Genomic DNA, 25,959 nt, shown 5'->3' with positions numbered 1-25,959 from the left:
AGAAAAGAAATTAAAAAAATTATTGTTTGAAGTCTTTTTTACTTTCAAGTCTGGGCAATTTCGCACGGATCTCTAATGTCGTCGCCATAACAGCCCCTACATTTTCCGGTTAACCCGTTTGCAAACGCTAGCTAGCAATTGAACATGTCCTTCCGTTCCTTGTATGTGTGATGAAATTTTTGGATCATTAAACGGTGGATCATCTTGATTTAAATATTCTTTCAATGTATCGTACGGAGTGCTTCGCGTGAATGGTGGTTCAAATATGATATTTATATCATTCAAATTGATCATTTCCGTATAACTTGTGCAATTAAAGTTTATATCTGGTTTTTTATAAACTCTAAGTTCCATTGGCTCGTCAACATCGGTTCGATAGCGTAAAATTTTCTTGATGGCACTGTCGCGCTTTTCTTTCCTATCATCAAACAACATTGATAACAAAATATTTTCCGAATGCGCATAATATGAATTATCATTAATTACTTGATTAACAATTTTGCGTAAGCGAGGTTCTAGAAATCGTGACCAACCAATGAACTTAAAAAATAATGCACTGCCGTACACGACAGAGCTGTAATACTTGATATTGAAGTACATTGGCACATAACATTTAATTATAAATTCAACCAGAATTCTTAAATTTGCATCTGGATTTTCTGTTGTCACATATAATCGCAATAATCTAGCGGCCTTGGTGAGCCACCGAGAATGTACAATTTTCCCTGGTTTGATGTTAGCCAGATCCACCGGAACCACGCCGCTAGAAATTGCATGGGCCATGTCGTATAAGTACTTCGAATCGGTGGAAAATTCTTTTTCTGGAGCAGGGGGCATATTTTGCAACTCAATTTTCTGGAAGCCGCCCACCACCTAAAAATATATAATAATAAAATAATTAAAAATGGTTGACAATTATAATAAATGAGTGATAGCAATAACTTACCGGAAGAGTTTCACAAGTTTCGATTTGACGGCTCAGTTTTCCGGTTGCCGATCTTGGTCCAGTGCTGGTTGATTTATCCAAAGTTTTAAACAAATGCCGAATCGGAAGTTCGTTGAAGTGTAGAAGGCAAACAAACCAAGGCAATGGTCTTTTTAACAGCAATTCGAATCGTCGTATAATTCCACCGTGTGGGCCAGTGTTTGTTGCCTCACCGTCAGTGCATATTCCAATTAATGTATCCAGTGATATATTTTTATCGTTGAAAAAACCATTTAATTTGGTTGTTTTGTATTCAGCGGTTTCATGTTCCAGTCTTACGTAAAAAATCAATTCAGAATTGGGTTCTCTCAAAATAACAAGATGAGGTTCTTTTACCATCCTAGTACATATGATACTTCTCATCAATTTTATCTATCGTTAAAGTATCATCTTTTCTGCCATCGAATGAAAACGCTAACAAATAGGTATCATCTAACCGTTTGCGAAGCACTTCTTGTCTGCATTTCTCTTTTTCTCTGCGAACTTTCGATTTATCCATGATGAGAGGTTTCCCATGCTTATCTTTAATTTTAAAATCTTGCAAAAGAGCGGTTCCCAATGCTGATGCTACTCTGTCAGGCAAACCAAATCTGTCACATACCAAGGCAAAGTTAAAACAATCGTATCTCTCTGTGTATTGTGAACTTGTGCTTCTATCCATATCTTCTTGAACCGGTGGCGGTGCGTATGTTGAATTATCGGGATCTTGGTATGTTGGCATTGATGACATAGACGTTGCTCCTTGCTCTTCAGTTTCCATCATAAATGCATTCATTGTTAGTCTTCTCTGATTATGTTGATCGTGCATGAACTCATTGAGGCGTTCGGGACCCCGGCCGCATGCACATGGAGATGCCTTCAAATCGCATTAACATGTTCCAATGTAAAAAATAGTTTTCAGAGATTTTACATACTCTGTAAATTGTTGGGTGTTGTTTCTTCTTTTGATTTGACCTGATACTTGTCAAGCAATTTATTCAACTTATTACATACACTTTTTTTCAGCATTATTTCCATACCAAGTTTTTCCCAAATTCCAATCAACTTATCCTGTACTTGAATAGTGAATGATTTATGGGATTTGCGATCTTCAGGGCAAACCTAATTGTCTATTGTTAGTTTAGGATCATTTGCGATCTCAAGGGCAAACACAATTGCCTATTGCTAGTTTAAACTCATCACTTAAATTAATTCTCATTTACATATGTTCTGACTAAATAAATTTCTTAAGAGAAAAAATAGATATTATTATAAATCTTCTTATATATAAAAATGAAACCGTTTTCGTTGTCACGGCATCACGCGTGAATGGCTGAACCGATTTGGCTGATTTTTTTTTGTTGTATTTGTTATTTTTAGGAGAAGGTTCTTATGTAAGAAAAAATTACGAAAGTTGCCGGAAAACCCCTAAAAACACCCCTTTTCTTTTTCCCATACAAACGTTTTATTTTGTACATACATACATTTGTAAGTAAAAATTATTGTTTGTTTGTTAGTGAGCTAACGCACGAGAACGGCGGAACCAATCTTCATGAAATCAGAAGTTGTTTACTGTGGATCTGGAAAGGGTTAGATATAAAAAAAAAACCATATACTTTCAATATTTTGTTTTGTAAATTATTTGAATTTTCAATTTCGGTCGCTTGCTGTTTTATTCCGGCTATTTAAAAAAAAAATTATTGAAAATTGTTCAGTGAAAACTTTATTTGTGTTTCAAACGAAGTGATCAATTACAAATTGAAAATTGTTACGAGGCAACGAAGACATCGCGCTAATATCGGTCGGCGTTCTTTTTGCCATCAACGTATCAACATGAACTACATGAGACTCCCAGGATGCGATGACATATGTGTGGAATTTTGGATCGCTGTCAATCAGCAAGCGATCATCACGATAATACAGCAAGATTTTTCAAACAACAGCTACGATATTTGACGGACTTTATCTTGAAGCAACGTATGTATATACATACAAGTATGGTGCAGTCAGATGCAGGATGTACTCTGTTGAGTTGCAAAAACGAGGTTTGCCGCACGCACACATTCTTCTTTGAATGTTGGATGGTGGTTACACCAGATCAAATTGATGAAATCATTTCTGTGGAAATTCCTCATGTAGAGAAAGATCCATTATTCTATGAAGTGATGAAAACCATTATGGTGCATGGACCTTGCGGACACCACAATCCTACTTGCAATAAATGCTCGAAACACTATCCACTTGCTTTTCTTTCGGAAACGCAAACTGAAAATGATGGATATCCACTCTATCGTCGTAGCTCATCAGACGACAATGGCGTGACATTTACCGTTCAACTTAGAGTAGTGAATATCGAAGTCGACAACATATGGATCGTACTATATTCGGCACTATTGTCTAATTCACATTCAAAACTCATGCCAATGTTTGATATTGTAGTTTGGAGAAATCGACTTTTCGACTGTTGTGCGTTTCGCAGTTCATTTGGAGAATGGCTAGAGAGTGTTTTTCAACTCAGAGAATACAGTACAGCCAGCGGAAACAATTCCAACAACAAAATTTACATTGACGAGTTTTTTATCATCTTGCGTCAGTGATTCGTTTGTGAGAACATTGCTCTATTTGGAAATGCCTTGATATTATGCATGGAATGCATCGCCGAAGAAATAGGTACGCAGAAAGCAATGCCAACCAATAGATTGACATCCAGGTGTGTTCTCAACTAATTCCTTAGGACGAATTTACATAATCCACCCGAGAAACTACGATTGCTAATACCGTCGGTTGCTATAAAAAAAATATACATTATAAACATTTTGCATATTTTAAAAAACGCGCGTAACGAATGTAAACGTAATTCAATTTAAATGTCAACGTCATTCAATTAAAAAAAAAATGTGGTAACCTGTTTTCATGTAAATTTTATTAAGTTTTTGATAAAGTTCGTTTTGTTTTAAAGACTAAGGAGTTTTTTGTTAGCTAATAAGTGTTTATTAATCACGGTATGTTAAATTTACCTTATATCGATTTTTGGTAACTTTTGCTGACTACACAATATTACAATTTGGTATACATGGTTTAACAGAAAAAATATGATATCATTTTATTTTCAGTTGGATTTTCGTTTTTAACAATGCCACCAACTAGACGTACAAACAAAGATCAAATTGATGAAATCATTTCTGCGGAAATTCCTGATGTAGAGAAAGATCCAAAATTAAACGAAGTGATGACAACCAATACGGTTCATGGACCTTGCGGACACCACAATCCCACTTCGGTTTGTATGTCTAACGATAAATGCACGAAACACTATCCACTTGCTTTTCTTTCGGAATCGCAAACTGGAAATGATGGATATCCACTCTATAGTCGTAGTTCATCAGACGATCATACAACTTAGAGTAGTGAATATCAAAGTTGACAACATATGGATCGTACTATATTCTCCACTGTTGTCTAATTCACATTCAAAACTCATATTAATGTTGGTCTTGAACGATACGGTCGATACGTGAATTGCAATAAAGCGCTTTGTAGGGTATTTACTTTTGCAATTCATGAACGTTTTTCGACTGTTGTGCGTCTCGCAGTTCATTTGGAGAATGGCTAAAGAGTGTTTTTCAAACCAGAGAATACAGTACAGCCAGCGGAAACACCTCCAACAACAAAATTTACATTGACGAGTTTTTTCTCAACTTGCGTCAGTGATTCGTTTGCGAGCATATTGCTCTATTCGGAAATGCCTTGATATTATACATGGAATGTATCGACGAAGAAATAGGTACGCAGAAAGCAAGGCCAACCAGTAGATTGACATCCAGGTGTGTTCTCAACTAATTCCTTAGGACGAGTTTACATAATCCACCCAAAAAACGACGATTGCTAATACCTTCGGTTGCTATTGATATTTCCAACGTAAATTCAACTTTCTTTTCATTTCAAAACACATAATTTCACGCAGGTCGACGTATGCGGGGTCAGCTAGTAAATAAATAAAAATAAAGGAAAAACATAGCAATTTTAGCTGATTTTTTCATGTAAATCACCAAAAATGGTGATTTTTTTAAATGATTGCATGGGGAACCCCCCTGGGAAGTTCCAGGGGGTGTGCCACTGGCATGGGTGGATCGGCAGTCCAAGTTAGTAGGGGTCGGTCATACATTTGGACTCGATTGGAGCACTCTAAATGGGTCAAATTGGGATTTTTCAAAATTTGCCCCTACCCAAAAGTTCGACCCGAATTGGGGGACATCAAAATTCGTTTCAGAGGTATGGTTCCTTCGGCAAAGTATCTTGTTTTGATCCCTAGAATATGATTTTCATAGAGCAATGGGCGATTTTTTTGCCTCCCCACAAATCGACCCGGCCTAATGCATACTATATGTACATATGTATGTATGTATGCTTTTGCGTTTTGCCCTCAGTAATTCAATATTGACATGTAAACATAATTATGATATGAGTACCTATAATTTTGCATAGTAATATTTATAGTAAATTTGGACTTGCATATTTAATAACTTTATTTGAATTTTACATAATATACTCTATTATACTAATAAATATTTTTGTATTATGTTTCTTACTAATAGAAATATAATTTATCACAACAATATATAAATAAATACATCGTGTATCATATTAGTTTTATTATCTGCTCATATGAATGTATGTATACGCATGTGCACGTTCAGAAATTCAAATCATGATTTTATCATTTTTTTATCAATATCAAATGCGCGCGCATTGATCTGCATGTTCATACATTCATATATATTTATATGTGCATACATTTGTATACATTGCCGAACAAATAATGCACAAGCATACAAACATACATATGGGTACACATGTGAATATGTCACCAACAAAAAGTTTAAGCATTGTTCTACAAAAACAACAATTGTCTCAAATATCAGAAGCATAACAAGTCAATATGGCAGCCAAATTGGCGAAGCCCAAGTATGGTAAATTTTACAACAAAAACGATTTCATTCATAAACGCAGGCGCAAATTCCACAAGCGACCTCGCTTCATTCATAAAAGCAGACGCCGTAATATCTCCCCTAGCATTCCTTTGCCTACAAGTGTCTTTTCGCGACGATGGCAAAAGCTAAAAATCATAAATTGAACAACTTTCTGATATTTGTTCTAAGAAAGAAGTGAGAAAAGTGGCAACATAGCTGTTGTCGATTTACAATATCTGTCAATTCTAAAATATTTTTCAGTGCCTCGCAAAAATCAGCGTCGATATGTATGCAAGCTCATAAAAAACATACATATTTACGCTAGTTTATTGGCGAAGCTGTTACAGCGGCAAGGAAAGCGGTGACAATCGGCGCCATTCGTTTATTTTGTCGGCACAGCTTGGATTTTCTATCATCACACAATGTTGTGGCATTTTGTCGTCGCGTCAGTGCTTCGACAGAATGACAAAACGCCAGTTTCGGCCATTGGTTGACCGTGACCGTGAGATGCGTGCGACACTTGTTATTATGAATGTATGTCCATATGTATGTATGTGGCTCGCACTTGCTTTCGCAAACATACAGACAAATGTGCCAAAGAAATAATATATGTATATAGTAATGTAAGCCTCCATATCGTCAATATAATATATAGTAATGTAAGAACCCATTCACATATTCACATTACCACATTATAACTAATACTACCTTATTTTAAGAGAAATTAGAGTAAGAGAACAAGAAGATATTAGAAGAGTAATTAGGATTAAGCTTTAAAATAAAATAGGATAAGTGTAAATGGTACAAATATAAATAAAGTAGCTATTTAACAGACACTTACGAAAGCGTTTGTTTAATTCTGAGAACGGGATTGGCGACGAGGAAAAGGTACCACTGAAGAAAATACTGAAAAGTACCACGTGGTCGATTTTGTTAGGGGTTTACGAAACGCAACACCCTAAAATAATTAAAAAAAAATGTGAGAAACATTTCTAATTAGCCGCTGAGCAAAAATTTAGTTCTTTAAATCTTTTCGTAAATCGCGCTGAGCAAAACAATTAAAGCACTAAATAAGCAAAGGAGTAGTATATTATATCGGGTGATTTTTTAAGAGCTTGATAACTTTTTTTAAAAAAAAAACGCATAAAATTTGCAAAATCTCATCGGTTCTTTATTTGAAACGTTAGATTGGTTCATGACATTTACTTTTTGAAGATAATTTCATTTAAATGTTGACCGCGGCTGCGTCTTGCAGGTGGTCCATTCGGAAAAGTCCAATTTTGGGCAACTTTTTCGAGCATTTCGGCCGGAATAGCCCGAATTTCTTCGGAAATGTTGTCTTCCAAAGCTGGAATAGTTGCTGGCTTATTTCTGTAGACTTTAGACTTGACGTAGCCCCACAAAAAATAGTCTAAAGGCGTTAAATCGCATGCCAACTTACGGGTCCATTTCTTGAGATGAATTGTTCTCCGAAGTTTTCCCTCAAAATGGCCATAGAAACGCGAGCTGTGTGGCATGTAGCGCCATCTTGTTGAAACCACATGTCAACCAAGTTCAGTTCTTCCATTTTTGGCAACAAAAAGTTTGTTAGCATCGAACGATAGCGATCGCCATTCACCGTAACGTTGCGTCCAACAGCATCTTTGAAAAAATACGGTCCAATGATTCCACCAGCGTACAAACCACACCAAACAGGATGCATGGGCAGGATGCATGGGCAGTTCTTGAACGGCTTCTGGTTGCTCTTCACCCCAAATGCGGCAATTTTGCTTATTTACGTAGCCATTCAACCAGAAATGAGCCTCATCGCTGAACAAAATTTGTCGATAAAAAAGCGGATTTTCTGCCAACTTTTCTAGGGCCCATTCACTGAAAATTCGACGTTGTGGCAGATCGTTCGGCTTCAGTTCTTGCACGAGCTCTATTTTATACGGTTTTACACCAAGATCTTTGCGTAAAATCTTCCATGTGGTCGAATAACACAAACCCAATTGCTGCGAACGGCGACGAATCGACATTTCATGGTCTTCAGCCACACTCTCAGAAACAGACGCAATATTCTCTTCTGTACGCACTGTACGCATTCGTGTGGTTGGTTTAATGTCCAATAAAGTAAACTGAGTGCGAAACTTGGTCACAATCGCATTAATTGTTTGCTCACTTGGTCGATTATGTAGACCATAAATCGGACGTAAAGCGCGAAACACATTTCGAACCGAACACTGATTTTGGTAATAAAATTCAATGATTTGCAAGCGTTGCTCGTTAGTAAGTCTATTCATGATGAAATGTCAAAGCATACTGAGCATCTTTCTCTTTGACACCATGTCTGAAATCCCACGTGATCTGTCAAATACTAATGCATGAAAATCCTAACCTCAAAAAAATCACCCGATAAAAGAATAGCAATTACAAAATAAAAAACGTATTTATAATAAAATAAATATAAAAAAGCCGAACTAAATAAAGAAAAGTATAAAACGCGCACATTCGAAAATAAAAGGATTTGAGGAAACAGTCGCGGTTAAAAGCGGACGACTATGAATTCGTGACCTCTGTGAAGGTGAAACGAACTTTAAATCTCGGTGCCTATATTATCTAAGAAGTTTCAAACGGGACACACAACGGCAAAACTTTTCAGTGCAGCAGAGAAAACATAAAACAAAAGAGAAGTCAAAAACAAAAACAATAATTGTGCATTTATGTTTGGCGAAACTAAAATAACAACAACTATTCTATATTGCCATAAGCAATTAACTGGAGCTTAATGCAGCAGCAACAAACGTCCAGCAAGGCAGCAAGAGTAGCAGCAAGAACACAGGATTTACAAACATATACATAAGTATACACATATATATATAAGTTAGCACCCCATATATTCAAATAGTATCATATGATGCATTAATATCATAAGATACAAAGTAATATAATATGACACCACTAAATCGCTGAGAGTGCGAAACGTGTAGTGGCAACCTGTGGGAAGCGCAGCGTCAGCAAACTCCGTACCCGTTGCAGCGGCAAACATAGATCTAGAGTTAAATATAATTAATTGCAAATTTTAGTCTTTAAGCGGAATTCAATAAAGGAGCATAGCTCCCGGAAAACATTTTTTTTTATTAAAACTAACTAAACGTTTTTAACTGGCGCCCGAGCAGGGACCAGCGCGCGTAAGTAGTAATAGCCTGAAAACCAAAAATTAAGGCTTTGCGAGTGGCGAACGGTAGTGATTGTGAATAAAAAACAAAAGCCTTAAAATAAAAAAGTAAGGCTCCGCGAGTTAAAAACAAAAAAAAAATGTGTGAAAAAAAATACAATAAATACTGTGCTAACGAGCCGCTACAACGCACAACGTGGGATTTGGAAACGCCGAGGGACCTCAGTACTGGTAGAGAAAAGGGACAACCCCGGAGCGCATCATAACATCCTATGGAAAGCTGGAAACACCTAGTGTAAGCTCTATAAAATATTTTAAGACTATTATAAAGAATTTTATTATTATAAAGAATACGAAATTTGAATTGAAAGAAATTAATTATCCGACACAAAAAAGGAAAAAAAGCCCTAAATTAACGTAAGCTTTACAAAAAGATTCCAATACTGTCAAAGAAAGTACTATTACAAAGAATTTTTTTTTTTCAACTAATTAACTTAAAAGAAAAAATTATTATAATGCCAGACAAAGCTGAAGAACTAATTGAACAACTTAACCAAATGAGGTTAGATTATGGGCAAACCATCCATCCTTCAAATCCTTCCAACCATCCTTTAAACCCTCCCACCCTTAACCCAATTTTAATAACGACAATAGTTCGAGAAGTACTCGAACGAATGAGTACTCAAACTATAACTGACTTTCCCGAACCTGACAACAGCGTGACGCTGAACGCGAACAATATAAACGAACTAGATAAAATTCCGGACATGGCTAAATGCCTTAGAGAATTTTCAGGAGGACCAGGAGAATTTAACTCCTGGAGGAAGAGCGTAGACAAAATTTTTAAAGCTTATGAGGGAGCCAAGAATACCCCTAAATACTTCGCGATACTCCATACGATCAGGCATAAAATAATTGGCGATGCCGACACCGCATTAGAATCGTACAATACTCCACTCGATTGGAGTCAAATTCGAAAATGCCTTATGATGCATTATTTGGATAAAAGGAACATAGGTACCCTCGAATACCAGATGAGCACTCTGGTCCAACGCCACGACGATATTCCGACCTTCTACCAAAAAGTTTACCAACGCCTTTCCTTTATATTTGACAAAATTTCATGTCTCGAGTTAAGCGACGAGTCTATACGGACAAATTCATATAGGGACAAAGCCCTTGACACATTTATTAGAGGACTAAATGGCGATTTACCTTGTCTTCTCAGCATGAGAGAACCGACAACCTTGCCCCAAGCACTACATTTATGTCAAAAACTTCACAACATGACGTATAGAATTATTCTTGCAAATAATACTCTTCCCACTCCCCCAGACGAAATTTCGACCAACAAACATTCGGTCGTCAAACAAACCGATATCTCCCAACTATACGCAAAATAACCAAGTATTTATGCCGAGGTTCAACAATTACCCGAACAACCCCCATATTACTAGAGAAAATACTTCTTTTAATAACAGACCGAACCTACCACCTAAACCACCGACCCCAATGGAAGTAGACCAGTCCATACGGTCAAGACAAATTAATTATCAAAATAGGCCCTATATATTCCAGGACAATCCACCACCGAAACGTCCTATTTCCGCACAACTGACCCACCCTCCAGGAAAAATACAAAGAAATTTTTTTTCTAACGCAGTCGAATTAGACCCGAACGGGATATACGATGACAATTCCCATAGCAGTTATGATAATGCAGGTAAAAATGAACCTGATACTATTAATTTTTTAGATTAGCACCGTCTTCGCTGCCTTATTACGAATTTAGAACAAGGCGCGGAGACACAATAGATTTTCTTATTGATACCGGATCCAATAAGAATTACATTCAATCCACTAGAATTAGGAATCCAATCCTGAACGAAAAGCCCTTTACAGTAAAATCAGTTGGCAATCAGGCAACGACACACTTAAAGAATTAAAAGCAATTATTCATACCGATAAAAATTTAATGACGATTTGTCAAAGTATAAATATAATGTTAAAACAATCATATATCACACGAAGTGAATAATGTGGCAATCAATACTCCACATCTCTCTTTACAACAACAAAACCAAATTAATAATATTATCGATAAATGCCCAAACCTTTTTTCTGATCCTGATGAAAAACTCACCTACACCACTCTCGTAAAAGGTGAAATCCGGACAACAAACGAAACCCCTGTCTACTCCAAGCCATACCCGTATCCGATGGCATTAAAATACGAAATCGAACGCCAAATTGAAGAACTCCTAGATAACGGAATAATAAGGAGATCGAAATCTCCGTATAATTCCCCAATATGGCTAGTTAACAAAAAGTCAGATGCCTCTGGCGAAAAAAAGAATCGAATGGTCGTTGATTATCGTAAACTTAATTCAGTTACGATTCCCGATAAATATCCGATATTAACGAAGTCCTTGCCAATTTGGGAAACAATAAACTATTTACTGTTTTTGACTTAAAAAGTGGATTCCATCAGATTCCACTTCGCGAGTCAGACATTGAAAAAAACGCATTTTCCGTAAACAACGGAAAATACGAATTCCTCCGCTTACCCTTCGGTCTAAAAAATGCTCCAGCCACATTCCAAAGAGCACTAGACGATATCCTACGACAACATATAGGAGTAAGGGGCTATGTTTACATTGACGACGTAATTATATTTGGCAAAAATGAAGAAGAGCATTTTAAAAATATAGAGTTAGTATTCCAAACCTTAGAAAACGCAATATGAAAATTCAATTAGACAAATGTACATTTGCTAAAGAGGAAGTTTTGGATATGTAATCAGTTAAAATGGGATAAAAACAAACCCCGAAAAAGTAGAAGCGGTAGCTAAATTTCCAGTTCCACAAACTCTCAAAGAATTAAGATCCTTCCTAGGTATGTCAGTTTACTACCGACGATTTATCCAGGATTACGGAAAAGTAGCTAAATCATTAACAGCACTACTAAGAGGAGAAAACGGTCATGTCTCCAAACGGAACTCGAAAAAATAGAAATGGAATTAGATAACGAGGCCTTAGAAGCATTTAATAAAATAAAAAATACTTTAGTATCCAAGGATATAGTTTTAGCGCACCCAAATTTCGATAAAGATTTTGAACTAACGACCGACGCCTCAGATTTCGCATTAGGTGCCGTCCTATCGCAAGACGATAGACCAATTACTTTCATATCGAGAACTTTAAGCAAATCCGAAGAGCATTGTTCACATGAGCTATGAGCGTTCTGCAGCATCCCACATCGCATCACCTCACGTCACATCGCATCACGTCACCACACAACACGTCATCACACAACAGTTCACAGCACACACCACTACACACACACGCATCAAACACAGTACCTGACACCGTTCACTATTACAACACAACAACCACACGATCATAAACGAGACGACTTGGATTAATCTAATATTCACCACCCAAACTATCAAAAGGGATAGATCCGAACGGGATCACTCTCTTTTTCGTTTCATCCGCAAAGTAAGACGGTTGACCCGCAATGATTTTTTTTCTTAAAACCGCAACCCCCGCACATTCTTTTTGTGACTTCCCGCCAAAGTGACGTTGTGACGTGAGTGCCGGATTTCACCGCAGTGTCAGTGTGTGAAAAGAATAATTAAATGGTTGTATTAATAAAAGATATACAATTAGTGAAATTAACTAAATAAAAATTGAAAGTGTGCGATAGAAAGTGTTGGTTTTATTTGGCATAAGTATACTACAAGTATATCTAGTAAGTATACTAGTGTTGCACCGTAAACATGGTCCTTCGAGCCTTACCGAAAGGCACCTTCGGATTTTTATAAACAAAATATATAACAATTAAGTGCATCAAAAACAATTGTGGAGACAAAAACCAAAATATAGTACGGGAACTTAGTGCAGTGACCTAAATTAAATAAAATGCAGTGACACAAAAACGAAAAACAGAACAAAAACATACAAGTATGTGCTTACATATAGAACGAACAAAAAACAAAAAAAAAAAAATACAAAAAGCAGTGACCCGCACAAACAAACCAAAATACAATCTTTGGGTGGATTATAAGTGGCCAAGTCCCTGAAAAAATCAATTCTTTCACCACACAAGTGGAAAATATCTCAAACGAGCTTTTAAACAATCAACTTCAAAAATTCTGGGAAATAGAAGAATTACCCCAAATTACCCAGCTTTCAGAAGAAGACCAGGCATGTGAAGCCTATTACAAGTCCACAACAACAAGAAACGAACATGGTCGTTATGTTGTGCGACTACCATTCAAACCAACTTTCCCTGAAACCATAGCTCTAGGCCACTCTAGAATATCAGCAGTCCAGCAATTTCTAAGCCTGGAAAAAAGTCTGATAAAGAAAAGTGAGCTTAAATCGGCATACGATAATGTGATGGACGAATATCTTGACCTCAATCATATGGAAGAAGCTGTACCATATGAAAAAGTGTCTAAAGGTAGATATTTATCTTTTTATCTGCCACATCATGGGGTTTATTACCCTGATAAAATTACAACAAAAGTACGAGTGGTTTTCAATGCCTCAAAGTGTACGAGCTCAGGCAAATCACTCAATGATGTACTATACACAGGTCCAACATTACAACCTGATCTCATGTTGCTAATTCTAAATTGGCGCATGTTTAAATACGTTATTAATGGGGATGTAGAAAAAATGTACAGGCAAATTCTGGTACATGAAGATGACCAAGATTTCCAACGTATAGTCTTCCGCAAATCAAGTAATAGTCCAATCAGCGACTATAAACTTAAAACCGTCACCTTTGGCATCAATTGTGCACCCTATTTGGCCATTAGAACATTGCATGAAGTGGCACAAACAAATGCAACAAATTTGCCTTTAGCATCTTCTGTGTTGCAAACACAAACATACGTGGACGACATACTATCAGGTAGTCCCAGTATCGCATTAGTATGCGAATCACTATCGCAAGTGATCAAAGCATTAAATTCTGCAAGTTTCCCCCTAAAGAAAATTACTTCAAATCACCCTGAAATTATAAAAGACATTAAGAAAGAAGACTTATTAGATACAGACTTCCTTAAATTTGAAAAGGCTAGTACAACAAAAACTCTAGGGATTCAATGGAATGCGATAACAGATCAATTCTCATACACAATTGAGTCAATATCTGCAATGTCCGCCATAACAAAACGCCAAATACATTCCTCGGTGGCAAAACTTTTCGACCCCCCAGGATGGCTTCGCCAATAATGATTCAAGCTAAAATTCTCATTCAAGAATTGTGGCAAGATGGCACTGAATGGGATGAACAGGTAAAACCTGTACGTTTGACAAAACGAGTTCAATTTTCTAACAACCTACATACTATATCAGAAATTCGAATCCCTCGATGGGTAAATTTCACCCCTAACATTAACGCAGAATTACGCGGTTTCTGTGATGCCTCTGAAAAGGCTTACTGCGCAACAGTTTACGTACGCACTCAGTACGATAACAAAATATCCTCACACCTCTTGGTAGCCAAAGCCAAAGTTGCACCTTTGAAGACACTCACTCTGCCACGGCTTGAACTGAATGGTGCTCTTCTGTTAGCAAAATTAATGGGGAAACATTAGTATACCATCCCACGATTTCAGGGTTAAAAATGGTATGGTTGGATAGGGCTGATGCTCCAGATTAAGAAAATATATAATTGTTGCTGCCGCAAACTTATAGTTTTCGAGATATTTGCATTTAAAGTTGAAAATTTCGCTAATTTAATTTTGCAATTTCTCGAATTATGGTTAGTTTTTCTTTCATATTATGCCCTTTTTAAACACTTACACTTCACTACAATATTTCTACATATTTATTTTTTATTAATATTTGAGATATTTGCTTAAAATAAGCATTTTATATTTTACATAAATATTACTACACGCACAATAACAATAAGTGTTCCGTGTTGTCAAATAATAAGTGTTACCATATCACAAATGATTGAAAACAATAAAAATAAATAAAAAAAAACTCAAATGCATGAAAAAAATGATCCTGGGCGACCAACACTGGGGTGTATCAGGTTTTTTTTAATTAAAACTCCTTTTCGCGTTGGCGGCCTTAGCCCGCGCTTCAAAAAAATAACCCTGGCCGATCCAACACCGAGGTGTATCAAAAATCTTGATATATCAAGAAAAAGGGCAATGATTTATGTATTTGTGGTATAGTCCTATTTTTTATTCATTTTTATTCGTTTGATAAATGTGTAATTATGGCAACACTTATTATCTGTCAACACGGAATACTTTTGTTATTGTGCATGAAATGAAAATTGTGTAAAATATACAATGCTTATTTTAAGCAAATAACTAAATAATTACTGGAAAAAAAATTTGTAGAAACAATGTAGTGAAGTGTAAGTGTATAAAAAGTGCATAATATGAATTAAATAATTACTAGCAATCGAGAAATTGCAAGATAAAATTTGCAAAATTTTCAACTTTAAATGCAAATATCTCGAAAACTATAAGTTTGCGGCGGCAACAATAATATATTTTCTTAATCTGGAGCATCAGCCCTATCCAACCATTTCACTTTTAACCCTGAAATCGTGGGATCGTATACTAAAGCCCACCCAAATTAATTTCAATAGTCCAAACCCATCTCAAATTAAACGATCATAAAATGTATCTTTGGTCAGACTCAGAGATAGTTTTAGCATGGTTAGAAAAACCACCCTATACCTGGAAGACCTATGTATCTAACCGAATATCTCAAATCTTAGACTTAGTTGGCCCAGCAAAATGGCAACATGTTGCAAGTGCAGATAATCCAGCGAATCTTGGGACAAGAGGCTTCAAGCCACTGCACCTCACCAGCACTACACTCTGGCGGAACGGTCCCACATGGCTAACAGAATCTCCAGAATTCTGGCCTAAATCTCCTGCTCGGAATATCATACCTCCGGAAAGTCGGAAAATAGAAAATTTTCATGTCACTCCAGAAGAGGATGATATTCTCCACAGATTTTCATTATTTCTTAGAGCACTAAGGGTAGTCGCTTATATGAACCAAATCATTCAAAGACTCAAACAAAAAATGAAAGGAGCAACAAATGATCCTAGCGTACAACTAACACATTCCGACTTGCAACATGCCAAGGTCAGTCTAATACGATATACACAAACTCGCTATTTCAGCAAAGAGATATAAAAGTTGCTTGAAAAACGACCTCTCGAAAAGGGAAGCTCACTTCTCGTCCTAAATCCATTCTTGGACTATAAGGGATTAATAAGGGCAAATGGAAGATTAGCGAACTCCAGCCTTAGTTATAACGAACGACATCCCATTATAATTCCAGAGAAATCCCGTTTTACTTACCTATTTCTATCATATCTGCACCAGCTTACACTGCATGGTGAGCATCGCTTAATGCAACAAATGGTCCGTCAAGAATTTTTATACCGCGACTAAAGCCACAAATCAAAAGAACGATTTTCATGTGTAAACCATGTACCATGTACAAACACAAAATGCGTACGCAGAACATGGCAGCTTTACCACCTGAACGCTGCAACTATGCTCTACCCTTTACCATCACTGGGGTTGATTTTGCTGGACCTTTCCAGATAAAGGCCTCCAAGTTAAGGTCTTCTTCATTTAGAAAAGGGTATGTGGCTGTCTTTGTATGTTTTACGACAAAGGCAGTACACCTCGAGCTTTGTTCAGATCTGACTACTGCGGCTTTTCCTGCAGCATTTGCACGCTTTGTCGGACGACGCGGATTTCCTTCAAAGATTATGAGCGACAATGGGAAAAATTTTATCGGAGCTCAAAGAGCCATCGAGAAAGAGTTCATAAACTTTATGAAAGAAGTCTCCCCTGAAATTGTTAATAAATATGCACCCCAAGGGATCGATTGGCAGTTTATACCTCCATGTTCTCCACACATGGGCGGACTTTGGGAATCAGCAGTAAAAAGCTTTACGTCCCATTTAAAGAAAACGGCTGGTAATCATAAATTCAATTATGAGGAGTTTACTACACTACTCACTCGTAGCGAAGCCGTATTAAATTCAAGACCCATATCACCCCTCTCGCAAGATCCCTCCGATTTCACAGCTCTTACACCAGATCATTTCCTCAGAGGAGCTCCTCTTCTCGCCATACCTGAGGCAGAAGGGGACTCACTCACTTTAATAAATCGATGGGAAAGAATCAAGATTCTCCATCACGAATTCAGCCACAGATGGAAGGAAGACTATCTCAAAGATCTCCATAAGAGATATCGATGGAAAACGGCCCAGAAGGAAGCCAATGCAGGAGAATGCGTCATCATACAGGACGAATGCCTTCCTCCAACAGAATGGCGGCTAGGCCGCATTGAAAAGGTTCATCGAGGATCAGATGGTCAATAAGAGTAGTCGATGTGCGAACACAAACCGGCATATTAACTCGACCAGTCACCAAACTGTGTTTTCTTCCAAACGGCGAAGAACAACTTCAACCAAAACCGCAAAATAACTCGTAAAATTAATCGAAAAATAATAAAACAATTCCGCTAATTCGAAAGTAACCCGCTTTATAATCCGTACATAAAAATAAATTCAAACAAGCGCGTTGAAGATCAACTTATTATACATATACATATGTATAGATATGTAGCTACAACCACTACATCATAACATTATAGATAAAATCAATTTAATGCAATCTTATATTCCCATAGAAATGGACGTAGAGGAGACCCAAACCACCTCCAACACCGTAAGGTCCGAAATCGCTGCACCCAAAGCGTCGGCTGCACCCGTTGCCGCTCCAAGGACCAATGTTATGCGCCCCCCGCCATCCGCCGCAGCAGTCAGAGAAATAAGAGAAGAGTAGCTAGTGGAGCCACAGGGGCCTCCATGTTACAGCCTGTGCCTTCGCCCACACGCCCTGAAACGATGCACCATCTTCCAAAGTATGAAGCCCGCTCACCGACAGCAGGTTGCAAGGGCCCACGGGCATTGCATGACCTGCCTGGCACACTCTGTTCCATCGATTTCCCACACGAGCTAATCACACCAACTCCCGTATCAGACCACGCAGCGATCCTATCCGGCGACGACGAGGCACCCAACCAACCACAACACGTACACGGCCATCTCCGCCACGCCACGCTCATCGCCAGCAACAACGACGCTCAACAGGGTTGAGCGCTGTACTCAATACACTACAACAGCTGCAACGGCTCCTAGCCGATTAATTCGCCTAGGGGGGCCGGAATGTTCATATGAGCTATGAGTGTTCTGCAGCATCCCACATCGCATCACCTCACGTCACATCGCATCACGTCACGATACAACACCTCATCACACAACAGTTCACAGCACACACCACTACACACACACGCATCACACACAGTACCTGACACCGTTCACTATTACAACACAACAACCACATGATCATCAACGAGACGACTCGGATTAATCTAATATTCACCACCCAAACTATCAAAAGGGGTAGATCCGAACGGGATATACTCTCTTTTTCGTGAAGTGAAGTGAAAATTATCACCGATCATCAACCTCTTACCTACGCCTTAAGCCATAAGAATACTAATAGTAAAATGAAGCGACAGAAAGCCATTTTAGAAAAATATAACTACGAACTAACTTATAAACCTGGTAAAACAAATTTAGTTGCAGACGCCCTTTCAAGGATACCAATACAAATAAATTCACTCACGCCTACGATTCATAGAGATGAAAGCTCAAGTCATAATTTAATCCCTTGTACAGAAGTTCCAATTAATGTTTTCAAAAACCAAATTTTTTTCAAGATTAATGAAATATCGTCATATCAATTTAAAATAATTTTTCCAACAGTTCATAGACGTATAATTACAGAACCAGAGTACAACGAACAGTTATTGATTTCTTACATGAAACGATACCTTAACCCAACTGTTATAAATGGAATTCATACAGAAGAAGGGATAATCGGTATGATGCAAAATATCTATCCTTTTCATTTTAGTAACATTAAAAGTCGATATACCCAAAAATTAGTTGAAGATATTGGTAACGAACAAGAACAGGAGAACGTCATATTAAAAGAACATTTAAGAGCACATAGGAATGCCATTGAAAATAAAATACAAATTCCCGAAACAAAATATTTTCCAGGTATGTTAAATAAAATAAAACGACTAATAGCCAACTGCACCGTTTGTAAAGAAAATAAGTATGAGAGACATCCCAATCAACCGAAAATTGCAGAAACTCCATTACCAACATATCCAGGACACACAGTCGATATCGATATATTTTTAACAGAGGGAAAAATAGTCATGACAGCTTAAGATAAATTTACAAAATACGCAATAATAAAAATAACTAAATAGCAGAGCAATAGAAGACGTCAGAAAACCCTTAAGAGATATCATATTTTTCTTCGGAGTACCAAAATTAATAGTTATCGACAATGAGCCATCTTTAAACTCAGCCTCTAAGGATGTGTTGCGTTCCACGTACTTAGTGTACAGCTTCAGCACATCGTGTACTAACTTTATAGCTGGGTTCTAAGCTACCGGGGGGGTCGGCAGGTCGCGGATAGCCGGACGGCCTGTAGTAGCAGGTTAGTTGCGAAATAAGTTTAAACGAATAAGCAATCCCCGACGATGAGCGACAGGAGTGGAGGATGCGGTATAAAAGCTAGCAGATCCGTTGAAGCTTCTATGACGGTGGCGAACCGACACCGCCTCTTAGAAATATGTGTCCCCCTCAACACGCATAGGCGTGATGAGTAATAAAAAAACCCAGGCGCGACGGACCCATAGTGGGCGGCTCCCTGGTCAGCGTCTGTTCACCAGGTTAGGTGCGGCTGTTAAAAGAACTAAAGTTGACCGGTACACAACGTGGCGCACTGGGAGTCCCTCGAAACTCTAACAACGACTTCTCTGTTGCTAGTTTGAAAAGGGTGATGTGAGCTTGCTCTGCCGAGGTGTTAGCCACGTTGTTTGCCTGTAACCAGCCCTTCGGGCTCTGGTCAAGAAGTGTGCATTGGGCGTAGGATTAGTAGCCTGCGTTGCCCCGGGCGAGCGCTGGTCCGCCCGTGTTTTCCGGGACCGGTCAAGCGAAGGACAGGCTGCAGGGAACTGGGGTAGGAGCATAGACACCGAGGGTATACCCGTTCCTGTCTATTTCGGCCCGCCCCCCTACACACGATGCGCTGGTAAAACAAAACAGAAGATAATGAATGACGTACTGAGAAAAAATACAACCAACGCTACGAGCAACAGCGATAACAGTAGCAACATCTATGCCGCTCTGATGAGTAGCGGACCTAGAGCAATGAACAACGGAATTAGCAAGGAGCTAGATATAAACTCCTCTCAGGGAACTCCAAGTTCGGATATAGACCCCTTTAAACGGGCACTGAGATTAGGTAGATCGCCCACAAATGCGCTGAGTGTCGAAAAGCCGACAAGGGCAAGATCATCACCACCAGCCCTACAAGATAGCACACCACAGGCTAAGCAAGCACTCTCATGTATATACTACATGAGAGAACTAGGAGAAGAGATTAAGAAGCTAACGGAATTGATGTGTCCACCCCAGCGAACCATCACTAATAACATAGGGGACCTTCTTAGTAACATAGGAGTACTGTATGGAAAAGCACAGAGTGAGCACATAAAAATGAAAGAAAGAAGAAACTTTCTGAATATGCCCCCGACCACGGATGTAACACCAAAAAGACCCCGTAATGAAAAGCAGGTCAAACGATGGACCCCACCGAAGAAAAACAAACCCACCCATGCCGAGGAGTCACGGCAGCCTAAAGAGGGGAAAACAGATAAGCCTGCCATAGGTGTTCCAAAGGATGAAGAGGACGACATATAAGCAGCCGCGACGGCCTGATGCCATCATAATTGCGCGAACAGGGAATATGACCTACAGCGACATTCTCAGGGCAGTTAAGAAAGAAGATGCTCTCCAGAAGCTGGGTGAAAATGTAATCCGAATCAGAAAGAAGGCCAAAGGCGAAATGCTGCTAGAATTAAAAGATGCGCAAAAGGAAAATACAAGCGACTTTAAAAATGAGATAGGTAAAGTTCTGGTTAATCAGGCAAAAATTAAAGCACTTACCCACGAAACAACGATAGAGATTCGGGATCTAGACGAAATAACCTCTGAAGACGACATCTGCAGTGCTATACGTGCACAAATAAAGGAGCTAGATGACATTGATAAAGCGTCAATAAAAAGCATCAGAGCGGCATATGCGGGCACGCAAACGGCCGTGCTAAGCCTCTCTGCTCACCAGGCGAAATTCCTACTTGACGCGAGGAATAATATAAGAAATAAGATAAGATAAGATGGGTTGTTTGCCGGATCAGGGAAAGACTGACCCTTAGGAAGTACTATAGGTGCTTGGAATATGGCCACCAAGCGAAGAGTTGTAGCAACCCAGCTGACAGAAGCCAGTGCTGCCTTAAATGTGGAGAAAAGGGGAACTTTGCAAAGACATGCGAAAAAAAACCATCCTGCGACGCGTGTAAAAAAATGGTCGAGAGAGCACAGACCACCAAATTGGGAGTAAAAAATGTCATTTGTACATAGAAGCGTGCAAAAAAGCGTAAACATGAGAGTCTTGCAACTTAACCTCAACCACTGTGAAGCAGCGCAAGAGTTACTCACGCAAACGGTGTTTGAGCAAAAAGTGGACATAGCAATAATAAGCGAGTAGTACAAAAATCTGGGTACTGAAAAATGGAGCTCCGATCAAACAAAAAAAGCTGCTGTATGGGCCTGCGGGAACAAGCCATTCCAAAGCAAGCCATTATCAGGACAAGCCTACTACACACGTGCAAAAATTTGTGGCATAAACTTTTACAGCTGCTACATCGCACAGAGCGTTCAACAAAACGAATACGAAAGAGTTCTAGATAATCTGGTACGAGACATTGCAAAGACAACAATGAACATTGTAGCAGGAGACTTCAATGCGTGGGCAATAGAATGGGGCAGCACCCACACAAATAGGAGAGGGAACGCGCTCCTAAAGGCGTTCTCAACGCTTGACATTGTGCTGTTAAATACTGGTAGCAGGAACACCTTCGAAAATAACGGACGCGGTTCCGTAATTGACGGAACTTTTGCCAGGAAGATTACTTGGCAGGTAAGCGACCTATACACGTACAGTGACCACCTGGCCCTCTTGATAGAAATAGACAACCCCACGCCGTTACAAGGATTCTGTCCATCAAGAAAAGCCCAAACCAGAGGCTGGAAAGTCGACACCCTTGATGAAGAGGTATTCAAGTTGATATTGGATAGCAACCCGAACAACGCTGCTACAGAAACGGAACAACAGGCGGAACACTTAATACGACACATCAGCAAGGCATGTGACGCCGCTATGTGCAGAAAATGGCAAGGCACGCACAGGAAACCTGCATACTGGTGGAATGACGAAATTGAAGTCCTACGAAGCGAATGTCACAAAGCAAGGCGCCTGTGCCAAAGAGGGCGACAATCGACGAATTACGCAGTGCTACAGGAATGTTTTGAGAGGAAGCGAAACGACCTCAAAAAAACTATTAAAAGGAGAAAGGCCTGCTGCTTCAAAGAGCTGTGCAATAAACTCGACGAAAATTCATGGGGTGATGCCTACAGTATAGTGCTGACAAAAGTCCGAGGACACAAAGGCCAAGCTCCAACCTGTTCCAAACTACTAAAGACTGTAGTAGAAACCGTCTTTCCCGCGCAACCGTCAGAAGAATATCGATCAGATGAAACCGGAACAATACCTACACCAGTCACTAACAAAAAGGTTGTAGAGGCAGCAGAAAGGTTCGCCAATAACAAGGCATCGGGGCTGGACGGCATACCTAACAGGGCCCTAAAGATAGCCATTAAACACAACACTGACCCGTTCCCAAGACTGTTCGAAAAGTGCCTACGAGTGGGCTTAATTCCAAAAATTTGGAAAATGCAACGTCTGGTTCTAATTCCAAAACCAAACAAACCGCCTGGAGAACCAAACTCATACCGACCACTGTGCATGTTAGACACGGTGGGGAAAATACTAGAAAGAATAATAAGCGTACGCCTGGAGCAACATCTCGAAAAAGAGCAACCCGGACTGGCCGATAACCAATATGGATTTCGCAGACACAGGTCAACAATAGACGCAATCAAAAAGCTTACTGACGTCGCAAGTAAAGCTATAGAAGGAACTCGATGGATGTATGGCTCCAAAGAGTACTGCGCGGTAATCACTTTCGATGTTAAGAATGCCTTTAATTCAGCCTACTGGCCGCATATAATAAGAGCTCTCCAATTAAAGAAAACACCACCCTATTTGCTGAATATCGTCTCCAACTACCTGTTGGACAGGGTCCTGCTATACGAGACAGACGAAAGACCACAACGCTATATGGTGACGGGCGGAGTTCCACAAGGCTCAGTCCTAGGCCCACTCCTGTGGAATATCTTATATGATGGAGTGCTGCGCCTCCCATTACCCAAGCAGGTGCAAATAATTGGATACGCGGATGACATCGCGGTGACTGTGGTAGCAAAAGAAATTCACGAAATAGAGCATTTGTGCAATAATGCAGCGGAAAAAATCAAAGAATGGCTTAGGGTAACAAAGCTCCAACTAGCTGGCCAAAAGACGGAAGCAGTACTAATCACAAGCAGAAAGAAATTAAAGGTCGCTACACTCAATATTGACGGATATACCATTACCACACAGCAATCCCTGAGATATCTAGGAGTGATGATAGACTCGAGGTTAAGTTACAAGACGCATATAGACAAAGCTTGTGAAAAAGCATCTAGGGTGACGGCGGCGCTAACAAGGATAATGGCCAACATTGGTGGACCAAGTCAGAATAGACGAGTTCTCTTGGCCAAAGTGAGTCAGTCTATACTTATATATGCTGCACCCATATGGGGGATAGCGCTGCAGCAGAAAACATACGCAGAAAAGGCGAAATCAATAGTATGACTGAATGCAATCAGAGTTGAATGTGCTTTCCGCACTGTATCACACCAGGCGGCTGGAGTTATATCAGGCCTCATGCCATCAGACATAATGGCCATGGAAATGAAGCGAGTATTCGACAAAACAAAAAGCACAGGCGCTCGCTTAACAAATTAAGAGAGGAAGCAGGAAAGACAAAGGAGCCTAACCGAATGGCAGAAACGATGGGACGAAGCAACTACGGGGAGATGGACGCACAGACTTATTAGAAGCATACAACCATGGATAGAACGGAAACACGGGGAAACTGATTTTTACCTTACGCAGTTTTTAACAGGTCATGGATGTTATAGAGAATATCTACACAAATACGGACATGACGACGGAACAAACTGCTCCTACTGCAGCAACAGCAATGAAAATGTATTACATATCTTCTTTTCCTGCCCAAAATATGAAAAAGAAAGACTAGAAATAGAGAATGTGATAAACGATCGCGTGACTCCGGAGAACATAGTGCCTTACATGATCGAATCGAAGGTGGTCTGGGACAGAATGAGAGCGTGGGCAGCTATAGCTATGCAAGAGTTAAGAAAGGAAGAGTGGCAACGCAGCGAAAACAGAAGGATAAATCGGAATCAGACTGAAAATGTGTGAATGAAGAGCCGAATGGCTAAGCTTGGTCCCACGACGTAATGCCTAACGGCGGGTTCCGTTGGCCAAATACAAGCAAAGACGGCGGAGTTCAGGGTTTAGTACGTAGGCGTACTGTGTCGCAGGTCCAGCTTGGGCGTGCGGCCAATACGAATCGTGCATATCGTCCGGAAAAATGACGATATCTTTGAAGATTCCCCCTCCGAAACCAAAAAAAAAAAAAAACTCAGCCTCTTTAAAATTTATGATGAAAGACGAATTAGGAATAGAAGTTTACACTACTCCTCCATACAAAATCCAAGCTAACGGACAAGTGGAAAGGTTCCACTCTACATTAAACGAAATAATGCGTTGCATAAAAGAAAACGGTAGACACAGAAATTTTGAATAACTTTTAGAAAGAGCAGTATCTGAGTATAATCATTCAGTTCATTCCACAACACTTAAAAGACCAGTAGACCTATTTTTTCATAGAAATGTTACATTTACCCCTGAGGACATAGAAAGAACTAGACAAAGCAACTTAGAAAAATTAGCCGAGAAACAAAGAAAGGGCATCGAATACCATAATAAAAATAAGAAGGAAATAAAATAATATCTACCAGGACAAATAATATTTGTTAAGAAAAATAGGAGATTAGGTACTAAGTTAAGTAAACCCTACAGTAAGGAAATAGTTAAGGAAGATAGAAATAGTACCGTGTTAACTGAAAAAGGACAAATAATTCACAAAGGTAGAATACGTAACTAAATATGTACGACATTTACCCCTTCATATCCCACTTGATAACACAGATAAGAGCCCAACTTAACAATCTCAAAGTAGAACAAAAAATAAAATGATCAATAAATTTCCTGGGTAGCGCATGGGAATGGATTGCAGGAAGCCCAGACCATGAAGACAACGAAATAATTTCAAATAAAATAAATAATGTCTTACAAAATAACAATAATCAGGTATTAATTAACAAACTTACAATTGGCAAAATTGGCGAGATAACAAATATTAAAAATAATATAATTAAAGCCATGCAAAATGAAAAAAGTTAAGAAATTGAAGCATTTTTACACCTAAAATATAAAATAGAAGTAATTAAGAAAGAAATTTTAAATATTGCATACGCAATAATTGGGCAAAAGCCAACATAATAAATTATTTTATTTTATCAAATGAAGAAATAAATATTGTGAAAGATGTAATAGACAATGACAATATTCCATATGTAAATTTAGACAAAGCACTCGAATTTTCCGAAATAA

Source organism: Bactrocera tryoni, unplaced genomic scaffold (genome assembly GCF_016617805.1).
Source record: "Bactrocera tryoni isolate S06 unplaced genomic scaffold, CSIRO_BtryS06_freeze2 scaffold_25, whole genome shotgun sequence".
Classification (NCBI taxonomy): domain Eukaryota; kingdom Metazoa; phylum Arthropoda; class Insecta; order Diptera; family Tephritidae; genus Bactrocera; species Bactrocera tryoni.
Note: the sequence above shows the minus strand (reverse complement) of the source record.